At 40.7% G+C, this 15475-nt stretch overlaps 1 long non-coding RNA gene across 1 annotated transcript in view; it reads left to right on the top strand.

The window, feature by feature from the left end:
- Positions 1-15225, top strand: part of LOC126418692 (uncharacterized) — a 34286-nt gene extending 19061 nt beyond the window's left edge. Inside the window, exon 3 of the long non-coding RNA XR_007575886.1 lies at positions 14264-15225. This is a non-coding gene — a long non-coding RNA (uncharacterized LOC126418692). The remainder of the gene's footprint in view (positions 1-14263) is intronic.
- Positions 15226-15475: the final 250 nt, after the last annotated feature.

The following is a 15475-nucleotide window of genomic DNA, read 5'->3' as shown; positions in this document are numbered from 1 at the left end:
TCGACGATGAGGTCACACACATTACCGACGTTATTCTTACAGCTGCGGAACATTCAATACCACGTACCTCCGAATTGCCCCGGCGCCCCCCAGTTCCTTGGTGGAACGAGGCATGCCGTGATGCAATACATGAGCGGCGACGTGCTCTCCGCGTTTTCCGCCACCATCCTACTTTGGCCAACTGTATCCGCTAAGCAGTTCTGAGCGCGATGCCATCGTGTCATCCGTGATAGCAAGAAGGCAAGATGGAAATTCTTTATTAGCTCATTTAACACCTTCACTCCCTCCTCGGAAGTTTGGAGTCGGCTTTGACGGTTCTCAGGCGCGCCTAGTTTCTCCCCGGTCTCTGGGCTCACTGTCGCGCATGACACATTAGTGGACCCCGTCGCAATTTCTAACTCGTTGGGTCAGCACTTTGCTGAGATTTCGAGCTCTTCAAATTACCCGCTAGCGTTTCTCCCGAAGAAACGTGCAGCGGAAGTGCGACCTCTTGCTTTCTCCTCTCAAAATCGCGAAAGCTACAATACTGTTTTCTCCTTGCGGGAACTCCAACATACACTCTCTTCTTCTCGCTCCTCCACCCCAGGACAGGATGGTATCCACGTCCAAATGTTGCTGCATTTATCTACCCATAGTCTGCGTTACCTCCTTCGCCTTTATAATCGAATTTGGACCGACAGTACTTTTCCCAGACGATGGCGGGAAGCTATCGTCGTTCCTGTTCCGAAACCTGGAAAGGACAAACATCTCCCCTCTAGCTATCGCCCCATTTCTCTCACGAGTAGTGTCTGTAAGGTTTCGGAGCGTATGGTGAATTACCGTTTAGCGTGGTGGCTGGAATCCCGCAGTCTTTTAACACCTGCCCAATGCGGTTTCCGAAAGCATCGTTCTGCAGTTGACCATCTTGTTGCTCTCTCCACTTATATCATGAACAATTTTCTCCGGAAACGCCAAACAGTAGCAATATTTTTTGATCTGGAGAGAGCATACGATACCTGTTGGAGGACAGGATCCTCCGCACACTGTTTTCTTGGGGCTTTCGAGGTCGGCTGCCCCTTTTTCTTCACGAATTTATGGCAGAGCGCACATTTAGGGTGCGGGTGAACACTACTCTCTCCCGTACTTTCTCCCAAGAAAACGGGGTACCCCAGGGCTCCGTGCTGAGTGTTGTACTGTTTGCCATTGCCATCAATCCAATTATGGATTGTCTCCTTCCTGATGTCTCGGGCTCCCTCTTTGTGGACGATTTTGCGATCTACCACAGCTCTCAACGGACCAGCCTTCTTGAACGACGTCTTCAAGGATGTCTCGATCGCCTCCACTCTTGGAGCATCGAAACCGGCTTCTGTTTTTCTCCCAGTAAGACCGTTTGTGTTAATTTTTGGCGACGTAAGGAGTTTCTTCCGCCCTCCTTACATCTAGGTCCTGTCAACCTTCCGTTTTCAAACGTCGCTAAATTTTTGGGTCTTATGTTTGACAGAAAACTGTGCTGGTCCTCCCACGTTTCCTATCTTTCGGCTCACTGTCTGCGATCCCTTAACACCCTCCGTGTCCTGAATGGTACCTCCTGGGGAGCGGACCGAGTGGTCCTTCTCCGCCTCTATCGCGCCTTAGTGCGCTCGAAATTGGACTATGGAAGCATAGTCTACTCCTCTGCTCGGCCGTCTATTCTTCGGCGTCTCGACTCTATCCACCACCGTGGATTACGTTTAATGTCTGGAGCTTTTTACACCAGCCCTGTGGAAAGCCTTTATGCTGAGACTGCTGAACCTCCGCTGTCCAATCGGCGAGCAGTCCTTCTGAGTCGTTATGCTAGCCATCTGTCTTCCCTGCCTGCTAATCCAGCCCATGACATTTTTTTTCGACGCCTCCTTTGATGTAGGGTATGCAGGCCGCCCCTCCTCCCTACTACCACCGGGAGTCCGCTTCCGTCAACTGCTCCATTCTCTTTCCTTCCGCTTTCCTAAAACCTTCTTGACAACTTGGGGTACAGCACCGCCTTGGCTCCGTCCCCGGATCTGCCTGCTCCGTGACCTTTGTCGATTTCCCAAGGATGGTACCCCTTCACTTGTTTATCGTCGGGCATTTGCTGCTCTATGTGCACAAATGACGGACGCCACATTTATTTACACCGACGGCTCGAAAACATCGTTACGTGTAGGGAATGCCTATATTGTTGGCGACACCCCAAATCACTTTCGGCTTCCCGACCAGTGTTCGGTTTATACTGCGGAGCTTTACGCTGTTCTCCAGGCTGTCCACTACATCTGCCGCCATCAGCGGATACAGTACGTTATCTGCTCAGGTTCTCTCAGCTCTCTCCTCAGTCTCAGTCTCCACGCTCTTTATCCTGTGCACCCTCTGGTCCACCGGATTCAGGACTGTCTGCGCTTGCTCCACCTGGGGGGCGTCTCGGTGGCGTTCCTCTGGCTCCCGGGACACGTTGGTATCTGTGGAAATGAGGTGGCTGATATAGTGGCCAAGGCTGCAATCTCTCTTCCTCGGCCAGCTATTCAATCGATTCCCTTCGTCGATCTACGGAGCTTTCTATGTCGACGTGTTGTTCATTTATGGCACACGCATTAGTCGACACTTACCCATAATAAATTGCGGGACATGAAAGCTCTTCCTTGTGCTTGGACCTCTTCCTCCCGAACGCGTCGTCGGGAGGAGGTAATTTTAACTAGACTCCGGATAGGGCGCTGTCTTTTTAGCCATCGACATCTTTTAAGCGGAGATCCTCCCCCACTCTGTCCCCACTGCTCTCAGCTGTGGACGGTAAGACACCTTTTAATTGAGTGCCCCTATTTTAATCCGTTACGCTCCTGTCTACAGCTATCGCCTGATATATCGTCGATTTTAGCAGATGACACGTGCTCAGCCGACCGCATTCTCAAGTTTATTAGTGCCAGTGAAATGACGTCAGTCATCTGAAGCTTTTTTTGGGGACAACCAACCCCTTTCTGTAGGGGATTTTTAAGCCTTCCTTCTGCTTTTAGTTTCTCCAGTTTTATGACTTTCGTTCTAATTGCTGCTGGTTTTCAATTTCGGTTTTTTACTGTTTCCTAAGTCACGGACCGGGCGCTAATGACCTTAGAAGTTTTGCGCCCTAAAACCAAAACAAAAAAAAAACAAAAAAAAACCTTATTATAAACATAGAGACAGCATTCAGTTAAATGCTGCGCTAAGAGTACTGTGTCGCCATGATACAGAGTAGTGATGGAAAATGAGAAGAGGGGGGGGCGGAGTGTGTGTGTGTGTGTGTGTGTGTGTGTGTGTGTGTGTGAGAGAGAGAGAGAGAGAGAGAGAGAGAGAGAGAGCGCCTGTGATTGTATGAAACCTGAAGCCATGGAATGGCATCGTGACTGCAGAATGGGCGTAGGAGTAAACTCAGGATGTTAAGAATTATGTGAGAGGTTGAGAGATGTGGGCTTGAAACTTTTTGATAGGATATCACCTTCTCAGCAGACAGATTAAAAGTGAAAGATACAGCTCAATATTTCAAGGCCTGGGTAATTTTGGGTGATGTGACCAGTTGGTGACAGGTAGTGGTGGCATGTTTGTTAAGCAGTCCACATACAATATGTGAAAGTTTTCATAGATGAACTATTATAGTTTTATGACATCACATCTACATCTACATGGATACTCTACAAATCACATTTAAGTGCCTGGCAGAGGGTTCATCGAACCACCTTCACAATTATCTTATTATTCCAATCTTGTATAGCGCGCGGAAATAATTAACACCTATATCTTTCCGTACGAGCTCTGATTTCCCTTATTTTATCATGGTGATCGTTCCTCCCTATGTAGGTTGGTGTCAACAAAATATTTTCGCATTCGGAAGAGAAAGTTGGTGATTGGAATTTCATGAGAAGATTCCGTCGCAACGTAAAATGCCTTTCTTTTAATGATGTCCAACTCAAATCCTGTATCATTTCTGTGACACTCTCTCCCATATTTTGCGATAATCCGAAATGTGCTGCCTTTCTTTGAACTTTTTCGATGTACTCCATCAGATCCCACACCAGGCAGCAGTATTCTAAAAGAGGACGGACAAGTGTAGTGTAGGCAGCCTCCTTTGTAAGTCTGTTACATTTTTTAAGTGTCCTGCCAATAAAACGCAGTCTTTGGTTAGCCTTACCCACAACATTTTCTGTGTGTTCTTTCCAAGTTAAGTTGTTCCTAATTGTAATACCTAGGTATTTAGTTGAATTTACGGCTTTTAGATTAGACTGATTTATCATGTAATCGAAGTTTAATGAGTTCCTTTTAGCACCCATGTGGATGACCTCACACTTTTCGTTATTTAGGGTCAACTGACACTTTCCGCACCATTCATATATCTTTTCTAAATCATTTTGCAATTTGTTTTGATCTTCTGATGACTTTATTAGTCCATAAACAACAGTGTCGTCTGCAAACAACCAAAGACAGCTGCTCAGATTGTCTCCCAAATCGTTTATATAGATAAGGAACAGCAAAGGGCCTATAACGCTACCTTAGGGAACTCCAGAAATCACTTCTGTTTTACTCGATGAATTTCCATCAGTTACTACGAGCTGTGACCTCTGACAGAAAATCGCAAATCCAGTCACATAACTGAGACGATATTCCATAAGCATGCAATTTTACTACAAGCTACTCGTGTGGTACCATGTCAAAAGCTTTCCGGAAATCCAGAAATATGGAATCGATCTGAAATCCCTTGTCAGTAGCACTCAACACTTTATGCGAATAAAGAGCTAGTTGTGTTTGACAGGAACGATGTTTTCTAAACCCATGTTGACTGTGTGTCAGTAGACCGTTTTTCTTTGAGGTAATTCATAATGTTCGAACACAATCCTGCTGCATATCGACGTTAATGATATGAGCCTGTAATTTAGTGGATTACTCCTACTACCTTTCTTGAATATTGGTGTGACCTGTGCAACTTTCCAGTCTTTGGGTATGGATCTTTTGTCGAACGAACAGTTGTATATGATTGTTAAGTATGGAGCTAATGCATCAGCATACTCCGAAAGGGAGGACCAGAAGACTTGCTTTTATTAACTGATTTAAGTTGCTTCACTACTCTGAGGATATTTACTTCTACGTTACTCATGTTGGCAGCTGTTCTCAATTTGAATTCTGGAATATTTACTTTGTCTTCCTTTGTGAAGGCATTTCAGAAGGCTATGTTTAGTAACTCTGCTTTGGTAGCACTGTCTTCACTAGTATATCCATTGCTATCACGTGGAGAAGGCATTGATTGTTTCTTGTCGCTAACATACTTCACATACAACCAGAATCTCTTTGGATTTTCTGCCAGGTTTCGAGACAAAGTTTCATTGTGGAAACTGTTATAAGCCTCTCGCATTGAAGTCCGCACTAAATTTCAAGCTTCTGTAAAAGATCGCCAATCTTGGGATTTTGTGTCCGTTTAAATTTGGCATGTTTGTTTCGTTGTTTCTGCAACAGTGTTCTAAACCATTTTGTGTACCAAGGAGGATCGGCTCCGTTGTTTGTTAACTTACTTGGTGTAAATCTCTCAATTGCTGCCAGTACTATTTCTTAGAATTTAAGCCACATCTGGTCTACACTTATATTATTAATTTGGAATGAGTGGAGATTCTCTCAGGAAGGTGTCAAGTAATTTTTTATCTGCTTCTTTGAATAGGTATATTTTACACTTATTTTTCAAGGATTTGGGGGTTACAATATTCAATCTCGCTACGACAACCTTGTGTTCACTAATCCGTGAATCAGTTTTGATGCTCGTTATTAACTCCGGATAATTTTTTGCTAAGAGGTCAAATGTGTTTTCACAACCGTTTACTATTTGTGAGGGCTCATGAACTAACTGCTCGAAATAATTTTCAGAGAATGCGTTTAGCACAATTTCAGATGATATTTTATGCGTGTCTCCGGAATTGAACATATATTTTCGCCAACATGTAGAGGGTAAATTAAAGTCACCACCAACTGTTATCATATGAGCTGGGTACGTCTTTGAAATCTAACTCAAGTTTTCTTTGAACCTTTCATCCAGTGTATCATCTGAATTGGGAGGTCGGTAAAAGAATCCAATTATTATTTTATTCTGGTTGCCAACAATGGCAACAATGGCAAGTTAAACAATAGGGAATTTCTCGCTCCAGTGCATTCCAAAGCATGATAGACTGAATAAAACACATCAGATTTCTGCTTGGGGGAAGGAATAAGGCCAGTTAGATGCAGAATCACCTTCCGTGTCACAAGCAGAACTAAGTAGACTCCTTGCCTGTTTACATCATTTGTAGAAGCAGCCCACATTTGTAGGATTTTGTGTTACAAGTTACCTCATATGAATATATGGTGTATAAGAGCACCGCATCTGCATGTGTGCAAGCTGCCCGCTCGCTTCCTCCCCCCTCCCCCCCCCCCCCCCCCCCCTTCGCCCCACACGCAGGAACTAACTAAAAATGTCATAAAGAACCACTCCACACAACATTGCGGACCCATGTTGTCATCTTCAGTTTCCCTAGTTTATTCTCCACAGTTACACATAACCACAAACTTTCATTGCCGACAAAACTTTCTACATTGTCAGTACATGTCTTCACAGTACAACTGCTCGTAAGCTGCTTCATTCAACATTTAGTTACACTGATCAACAAGAACAGAGATATGGCAATTTTAGTGCGAAGATGTGTGTAAACAATTGGTTATTCGATATTTATTAACTAAAAGCTACAACATTTCATTACTATTTCATGGAGAAAAACAGATGTCAATTAATTTATCTTTCAGAGTAATTACATAAACACTAAGTATAATTATAATTATCATTTTAAATATTCATGACTTCAGATGTGAATGTAACTGTAAAATACATTAAAAATGCAAAGTAATTAAATTTCTGATGAAATAATTTACCTTATGTTAGCTTCATACTTCATTTCTGTTTGTAAAATGTAACATCATTTCGGTTATGACTTCAAAATTATAGTAAATGCAGAATTACAGCATCAATCCCATTGGATCATGTTATGAACTAATTCATATCAAATTCTGCAGTATATGATGGAAAACACACACACACACACACACACACACACACACACATATATAAATAAAAAGTAACAATGATGAAATAATTTCTGTCCCTTATGGAAGAGTATTCTAAATTTGTATCACGCTATTTGTAATGAAAGCTCTAAAAGCTAGAACTTTTATTCTGCCTTGTATCTTATTAGGGGGTATTGAAGTTTTCATTGATCTGTGCTACAGACAGAATAACATGTGTAGCACATGAACAATTGAGGAATGTGTGAGGTAATAGAGATACTTTAGCAATGTTACACACATCCATTTTTGTAAACAAACTGATTTGCATGAGATACGTCCATAAATTGCTGCTAAAGAGCAATAGTTGCAAAACATGAGGAGTGCATTCTGTGTGATATACCAGTTTGGTTATAACAAGGGAAACTCCGCATTGCACCCCCTACCCCCACCCCTCATGGTTATAACAAGGGAAACTCCGCATTGCACCCCCTACCCCCACCCCTCAGATGTAGCAGTAAGGTGGCCCAGTGGATACCCTGTCAAAAATATATATTAAGCATGAAAACAGGAAGATGGTGTACTGAACTGTGATATAAAGCAAAATAGAAGCAGTGAATGGTCTAAGAGGAAGAAGTACAATAAAGAGCAGCCTGAGACAGCAGTGGTGTCAAGCCATGTTCAAAACTCCCTTGTGCCACTTATTTTATTTCTTATTTTTCACAACATTATGAACTGTCCATCCTGTCATTGAAATGTTTTGTTCTCTTTCTGTAGTTGTGGCAATTGTCATACTATACGTTTGTTATAGAATATGAGTCATGTGGTAAGAATACGTTACCATCGTAAGTAAATGTGATGTATAGTGGGAGCAGGCGAGATACTACATAGATGTCGCACAGAAATGAAAACAACAAATAAACGGGTGTGAACTATGTTACAATAAAAGGACTTCAAGAGTCAAAACTTCAAAACAGAATGCAACTTGAAAAATGTTAAAAACATATATTTTGACAGAGCACAGAAAAACTGTGTGATTGTGAAGCTGTTGCATTCATTTGTTTCAGCTTATGTGACAAACTATGTTTCCTTGGAAGTGATCATTCACATTCAAACACACACCCATACCAGGCAATGGGGCATGTCTCACTCACCAGTCGTACAAATTAGGTATGTCGATAAGAGATTCCTATCATATGATGTACATGCTGTCACTAATGCCATATATGGCACACCAGATGTGTTTTCTGGTGGATGATTCAGTTAACTTATGGCCTTGTCATCAAATGTTTGTCTTTTTCATTCGAAAGCCACTTTATTTCGGCTGCTGCTAGAGTAGTTGTGCAGAATCAGTCATTATCGGTACCCACCTTACCCCTCGCTGTTGCAAACTGACATTACATCATGACACAAACACAAAAGTGAATAAATCGTAATGTGAAGAAGAAGAAGAAGAAGAAGAAGAAGAAGAAGAAGAAGAAGAAAATTGGCACAAAGGAGTTTTGAATATGGCTTGCCTGCTTGACGGTCCAACACCATAACCACTTAACCATGACGCTGTTTCTCTTTCTGGCTGCATTATATTGCACTTCTTGTTCCTGGAGTGTTCACAGTTTCTATTTTGCTTTCTTTCACACTCCAATATACTTTCTTCCTGATTTCATGCTTGATCTGTGTTCAGTTTTTGACGGGCTATCCACTGGGTCCTCTTGTTGCTAAATCTGAGGGGGTGTGACGACGAGTTTCCCTTGTAAGCATGTACCAGCTGTTATGGAATGTATGTCTGGCTTGCTTCATGATGAGAATAGTAGGCCTATGTGAGGATGACATTAGAGATGTGGGAAGAAGTGTCCTGAGAGATATGCTTGATTAGTTGGTCAGGACATATTCTTCTGTTTGAGTTCAGTGGAGGGGTGACAGCAGGGGAGACAGCCAGAAACATTTGCACCGTGTGTGGGATTAATGTCATTGGAAAAAAAGATTTTCTCGTTTTAAGGCGGTTTATCTTGACATTAGTGACTCCACTTAGCAACTCCCTGCGTACAGACCTGCATGCATCCACAAAAGATAATGTTATGACTCTGGTGGAACAGTGACAGTGTGGAGTGCTATGAATTGCTTCCCTGCTGTGTAACTATCAGTGCTGACATTTACTGTCAACAACTGAGATGTCTTGCTGACACAGCCCAGGAAAAATGACCGAGAAGACTGCATGATGGGATGCTATTCCACGATATTATCTACCCACATTCTGCTAGACTGATAAAAACTATACAGGAGTTAGATTGGGCAGTCATTCTGCACCCATCTTATTCAGCTGATCTTGTGTCCTCAGATTTTCAACTTTTTTGCTCTCCTTCAAGGAACACTTTTCCAGATGAAAATGTGTTCCAAACATAGCTAGAGGAATTACTCAACTCAGAACCATGTGATTTATGCAGTTACAGAATCAAAAAGTTACCTCAGCATTGGCCAACTGTTGTAAATAATGACAGAGAATACAATATTGATGACTAAAGTCTCTGTTATATGTATCTCTGGTGTTCATTAAACTTACGGAAAAAGTATATGAATATATGTGTCAGCTTGATAGTGAGTAAAAGTTGTGACAAGATAATCAGAATATTAGTTTTTACTGTAGATGTGGTATTCGGTGGAACTACTTTTTATTGTGGAACTGACAACAGTCAAAATGGTGGGTTGTTGATTGTTCTAAACATATTTTACCACTTTTGTTGAAACCCAGCCATCTCAATTCTCTCACTTGCTAAAGCTTCACTACTTCTCCTTACCTCACCCTGCATATGGGGTGTGTTCAAAGTGTTGAGCCACCTCCTTTCCTGCATAACCTTGTGAAGCCTTGAAAGCCTTTCTTCAGTGGATATGTGATGGAGGACATACATGTGTAGTTGCAAATTTTCTCCTGCTGGCAGAAATCAATCACTGACAGTCACTCTGTGACTGAGGACACATAGTGAGTGCTTATCGAATTGTAAGTTATAAAGTGGAACAAATTGAGTGGCAATGTTGCATCAAATTCTGTCAAAAGCTTGGCTATATGCAAATGGAAACCATTTGCAAAGTTCAGCAGGCTTTTAGGGCCAATGCCACAAGCAACTCAAGGGACAACCGCTTTAGAAGTGGCACACAACAGTGTGTCATATCACATTATGAGATCTCGCAAACAAGGTGAGCTCAGTGTGGGATCAGTACGCTCAGTATTGACGAACAGTTTGTGCAAGGAGAATGTGTCAATAAATTCTTGCCGAATTGCTGAGGGAGGGAGATACACACACACTTCAGATCTGCAGCAATGTCAAGACAAGATTTACTGTTTTCTTTGACACTCATGGGTGGTGCTTCATGAATACACGGCACAAGGTCAATCCATCACTGTGGAAATTCTTCAGCATCAGGAGGCCCTTTGTCACCTTCATGCAGAGCAGTGCAAACAACCAGATCCGTGTACAGCAAAAACTAGCTCCAACGTGATAAATCACCTGCCCATTCTGCGTGTCTGATTCAGACTTTCCACAACAAACACATTGCTATGGTTAGGCAGGCTCCCTACTTCTCTGACATGGCTCTGTGTGATTTTTGGCTGTTTCTCAAACTGTTGGTACTCATGAAAGGAACATGATTTGAGTCATGTGGAATATGATAGCCTGGCTGAACACCATTCCAATAGACGCATTATTGATGGTGTTAGCTGTTGTAACTTTACAGAGGTAAAGAAATTGACACAGAATGTGAAGTGAGGTTTGCATCAGATCTACTGAAAAACCAAACAAAGTTACATGTAAAGTGAGGTGAGCTGCTGCATTCGCTTTGGCAGGAAAAATCAGTGAAGTTCTGGAAGTTACCAACAAGAATGTGGAACTATGCCAATTCCAGTGCTGTGGCCAGCTCCACTGTGTTTCTCAGTTAAGGATCTATGGTGTGAACAGCCTGATTGAGGTGGTTTAACAGATTCTTGATTGGATTTATATCCACGGAGTTTGGTGCTCCTGTAACCAAGCATGTAAATTGTTGGTTGTGTGACTTGCTGCATTGTCATGCTGGTAGATGCCATTGTGCTGAGGAGAAGCAAACTGCAGGGTAGCCACTCAATGTAGAAACTGGGAAAACTGAGAAACATCAGGGAATTGTAAAATTCTGGGAAAAAGCAGGAATTTTTCACGTACGAGGTCTGTGTAAAAAGTATACGACCTTTGATTTTCCTGCGCAAAATAGAGACTATAGCGCGGTGCCACTGTACACTGTAAAGGAAGAGACCTTTATGTGTGTGTGTTGTCCCCACTTTCCAACGCATCGGTCGCTGCCTGTCGGTTGCTGAGGGAGAAACAACATGTTTGTCGGTTTACTGATTCTCTCAAAATGACAATGTGTTGAGCAAAGATACTGCATCAAATTTTGTCAATAGCTTGATGATTCTCAAAGTGAAACAGTTTGTAAAATTCGGCAGGTGTTTGGAGAAAATGCGATGGGTGTAACACAAATTGAGGAGTGGTTCAGCCAATTCAAAAATGTCCGCACATCAGCGGAGAGTGACCAGCGTTCTGGCAGTCCTCAGACTGCTTGGAGTGCAGCTGTTGTTGAATTGTGCATCACAAAAATGCACCAGAAGGACAAACAGTGACAAAGGAGTACTATCAAGATGTTCTCCGTGACGCAGTTTGGTGCAGAAGACCAGACGTGGACGGCAAAAAACTGACAACTTCATCATGACCACACCCTTGCACATTCATCCCACTTGATCCAAAATTTCGTGGCCAAACATGAAATTACAGCCGTGCGCCAACTTCCCTACTCTCCAGACATGACATCTTGTGACTTCCAGTCGCTTCCAAAATTGAAGACGCCACTGAAAGGATCCCATTTTGAGAGTAGAGAAGAGATAATGTGGAACACGACGACGGAGCTGAACACCATTCCAAAAGAAGAATTCCAGACGTGTTTCCAGCAGTGGAAGGATCGGTGGGCTAAGTATGTGCAGGCACAAGGGGCCTACATTGAAGGGGATTAGGGTCCCAACCCCGTCACATATTCGAAATATTTTTTCTGGCCAAAGGTCCGATACTTTTTAGACAGGCCTCGTATTTCTTATTTCTGGGATTTAAGTTCATAGCTCTAAAAACGACGCACTTTTTTAGTGTCGTACAGATCTCGTGTAAAAGATGCTGAAGTGTTTGAAATGCTCTACTAGTGGCGAGTGTTACATGGCTCGCTAAGACAGGTTTTGCCAAGAAGCAGACAAAAATATTCAGTACATGTGAGCCTTGCTACCAGGTGATGTTGTGTGAAGCAAGATATTTCTTCCACAGCGCGGCTGGCATCTATTAGTTTTTTGAACTGGGTGACATCACAAAATGTGCAGTTTCTCCACTTTGCAAAACCTGTGTTAGTGAGCTGTGCTTCATTATTTCATGTTACCATTTTCGTTTCAGTATATGTTGAAAAGTAAGTTACGAATTGCAATTTTGTTTAACAGTTAATACATGGCATTAATATTTATTTATACTTGTTGAACTAAGATTATGGTATAACTTTTATTAAGCACAGTACCCAAGTTGTGTTTTTAATGTTTATATGCATCAGATTAATCGTGCAGTTTTCATAATTAAGTACCTAATAATAAGAAAACATCTTTCACAGATGAGTGCTGGTAGCAGATGTACTTTCAACCTTCTGTGGTAGCTCAATGAAGAATACTGAGTATGGTTAAATGAAATGAAAAAAAAAGACAAGTATTTTGCCTACTGTAAACTAAGCAAAGATCATTTGGTTTAAGTAATGTGGGTAGAGATGCATTAACAAGTCATATGGAAGGGAAGAAACATAGATTTGCATTTAAACTTTCAAAGAAATGTTTACCTGGGTCTCGTTTTGTCAAAAAAGATTTAGAAGCTGGTTGAGTCACAGAGCCTTTACATCTGGAAAGTGATGACTAAGTACAGTGCAAGCATTTTGTTCGTCAAATGCCACTTCTGATGCTCGTGCAAGAGAAATTCTGTAAACATGTTTAATCATCGGAGCAATCGACAAAAGCTGAAATTGTGTGGTGCCTGAGTGGCATGATTCAGCAAGATCTTTTTGCAACACAGCAGATACTGTTTATCTTTTTATGTTGTTGTTTCCAGATAGTGCTGTTGCACCAAAAATGCAGCTATAGCGTACCAAAGTTGTACACGCAATTTTTTAGTGATATCATTTCAAAAACTGTAAAAAAAGTGACTGTTGTTGCATGCTGTGACAAAAGTTTAAATATAATCACTCAGAAGCAACAAAAGGATTTTGGAATACCGAGAAAAATGAGGTCTCCCCGAGATATTTAACATCGGTTTCTTAGGACAAACAACATGAAACTTTTAAATGAGTTAAAAAGTGGTTTGTATGAAGAAAACGTGAAGAAATTTATTCAAATATCAATGGATGGTCCTAATTTCAACTTTGAAGGTATTGCAAGAGTTAAGTGAGTTAAAACAATTACAGGTGCAGTTCTTTTAAAAATTGTTACATATGTATTACACACACTACATTATGCTTGTAATACAGATTTTAGAAACGTTGGTTGGAATACAGTAGAGTTTTTGTGACCATTGTATTATTTATTCAAGGATATGCCACAAGAAGAGGTAATTATATTAACTCTACATGTTCCAGTACTTTCCCACTTAAGCTTTGCTGAATGAGATGGCTAGAAAATATAAATGTAGCTGAGTGAGCTATTTCTATATTGTCAAATTTATCAGTATTTGTTACAGATGATGATCAGAGTCTGTGTGTCAGACCAGTCAGAGTTTCAAAGTATTTTCAGAGCACATCACGCGTAAATTACTTGGCACAAAATTGAAATTTTTTGTATCTGTTGCTTCACACTTTGAACCATTTTTAACTGGGTCCCAAAGTGATGTCATCAGCTCCCATTCCTTATGGTGTGTTGACAAATATTGTGAAGATTTTTATGAAATGTGTCATAAAAGAAAGTTTTGAACAGTGTATCTTTTTTTCCCTCAACTGACCTAACAAAGGTAATTTTATTCCTTCAGGAAGTATTGATCTTGGTTTTGCAGCAAAAAATAGTTAAAGTAGGTTAAAGGCATCACTGATTTAAATATACTACAGTTCCGAAATGACTGAAATGTCTGTTCATCCTATATGAAGATACTGTTACAGAAGTTAATGGAGAAGTCACCATTAAAATTTTCTTTGACGAAGACAATTTCATTTTTAGATCCAAATTTGGTGGCATTCAAATCAGCAGAAGCAACCACTCATGTACACTTGTGCCTTCAGCTTGTGGTTGAGAAAGAATGGCTTTCTGGAATGCAGAAGCACCAGTTTAAGGAGTTTATTGCACTATCAAGAATAAAAGAAGAAATGTCCATGTACAAATGAAAGGAAAGTATACTGGATCAACACTGAATCAAACTTTTAAGCTCATTTGTGGAAGAGGAATTTCCTGATTTAAGATCTTTGGTAAGATTTATTTCCTTAATTTCTCATGGGAATGCGTAATTGGATTGGGGGTTTTCTGTGAATTCAGAATGTGTCATAGAACATCGAAAAGAAAATATGCTGATTGCTCAGTGGCAGGTTTTTGATGGTTATTATTTCTGCTGGAGAGATAGTAAATTTGAAATAACAACACAATTCGTATGTACAGTGAAAAATGGTCATTCTCATTATGTGGAGTCACTGGAAATGGAGAAAAAAGAAAACAAGAAAACAAAAGGAAAAGGCAGAGTGGCAGAGAGACACTGAAGAAATTAAAATTCTTACAATGAAAAAGTTAAAATTATTAACAGATGCTGAAAAGGAAGAGGAACTTAATGAAGAAAAAATTCAAGAACTTGTAAAGAAGTCTCACAAAAAACTTTCTTCCTTATAGTTATGTATGTTTGAGGCATCAACAGAATTTTTAGGAATTTCAAAATAATGTTAAAGTTTTTCTTACAATTTGCATGTGGAGAAGATTATCTACTTGCAATACAGTTACATGTGTGTTAATGTGACTAGTATATTGTTCTATTCAATACTGATTGTGTAACAGTAAAATATAAGGAAATACACTCTCCACATCATCAAACGGGAGATTCAGTTTATTAAATACCATCTCACAAGAAGTCTTCCAAAAGTGTGTGAATTTTGGATTTGCATTAAATTGTAAGTATTTTGCCAGTATTTTTATTTAAGTAGTAGGCCATTAGTTAAACTTATGCCTGTTTACACACAACGAATAAATGTGATATTTTCAATATTTATCACAATTTTTGATGGTCAAATCAGTTAATTTAATCTTATTTCGGGTGTCTATTAAAAATGTGTGCACTTCATATCTGGAATATTCTTGTCAGGTACGTGTGCTTTATCCAGTTCACTTTACCATTTGGTGGCACATTGAAATGGCAATTTGCCTGAGTACATTAAATACTTTCAATTATAC

The sequence above is a fragment of the Schistocerca serialis genome, chromosome 9, assembly GCF_023864345.2.
Source record: "Schistocerca serialis cubense isolate TAMUIC-IGC-003099 chromosome 9, iqSchSeri2.2, whole genome shotgun sequence".
NCBI lineage: Eukaryota > Metazoa > Arthropoda > Insecta > Orthoptera > Acrididae > Schistocerca > Schistocerca serialis.
The sequence above is the reverse complement of the archived record's forward strand: the minus strand, read 5'-3'. Positions and strand labels throughout refer to the sequence as shown.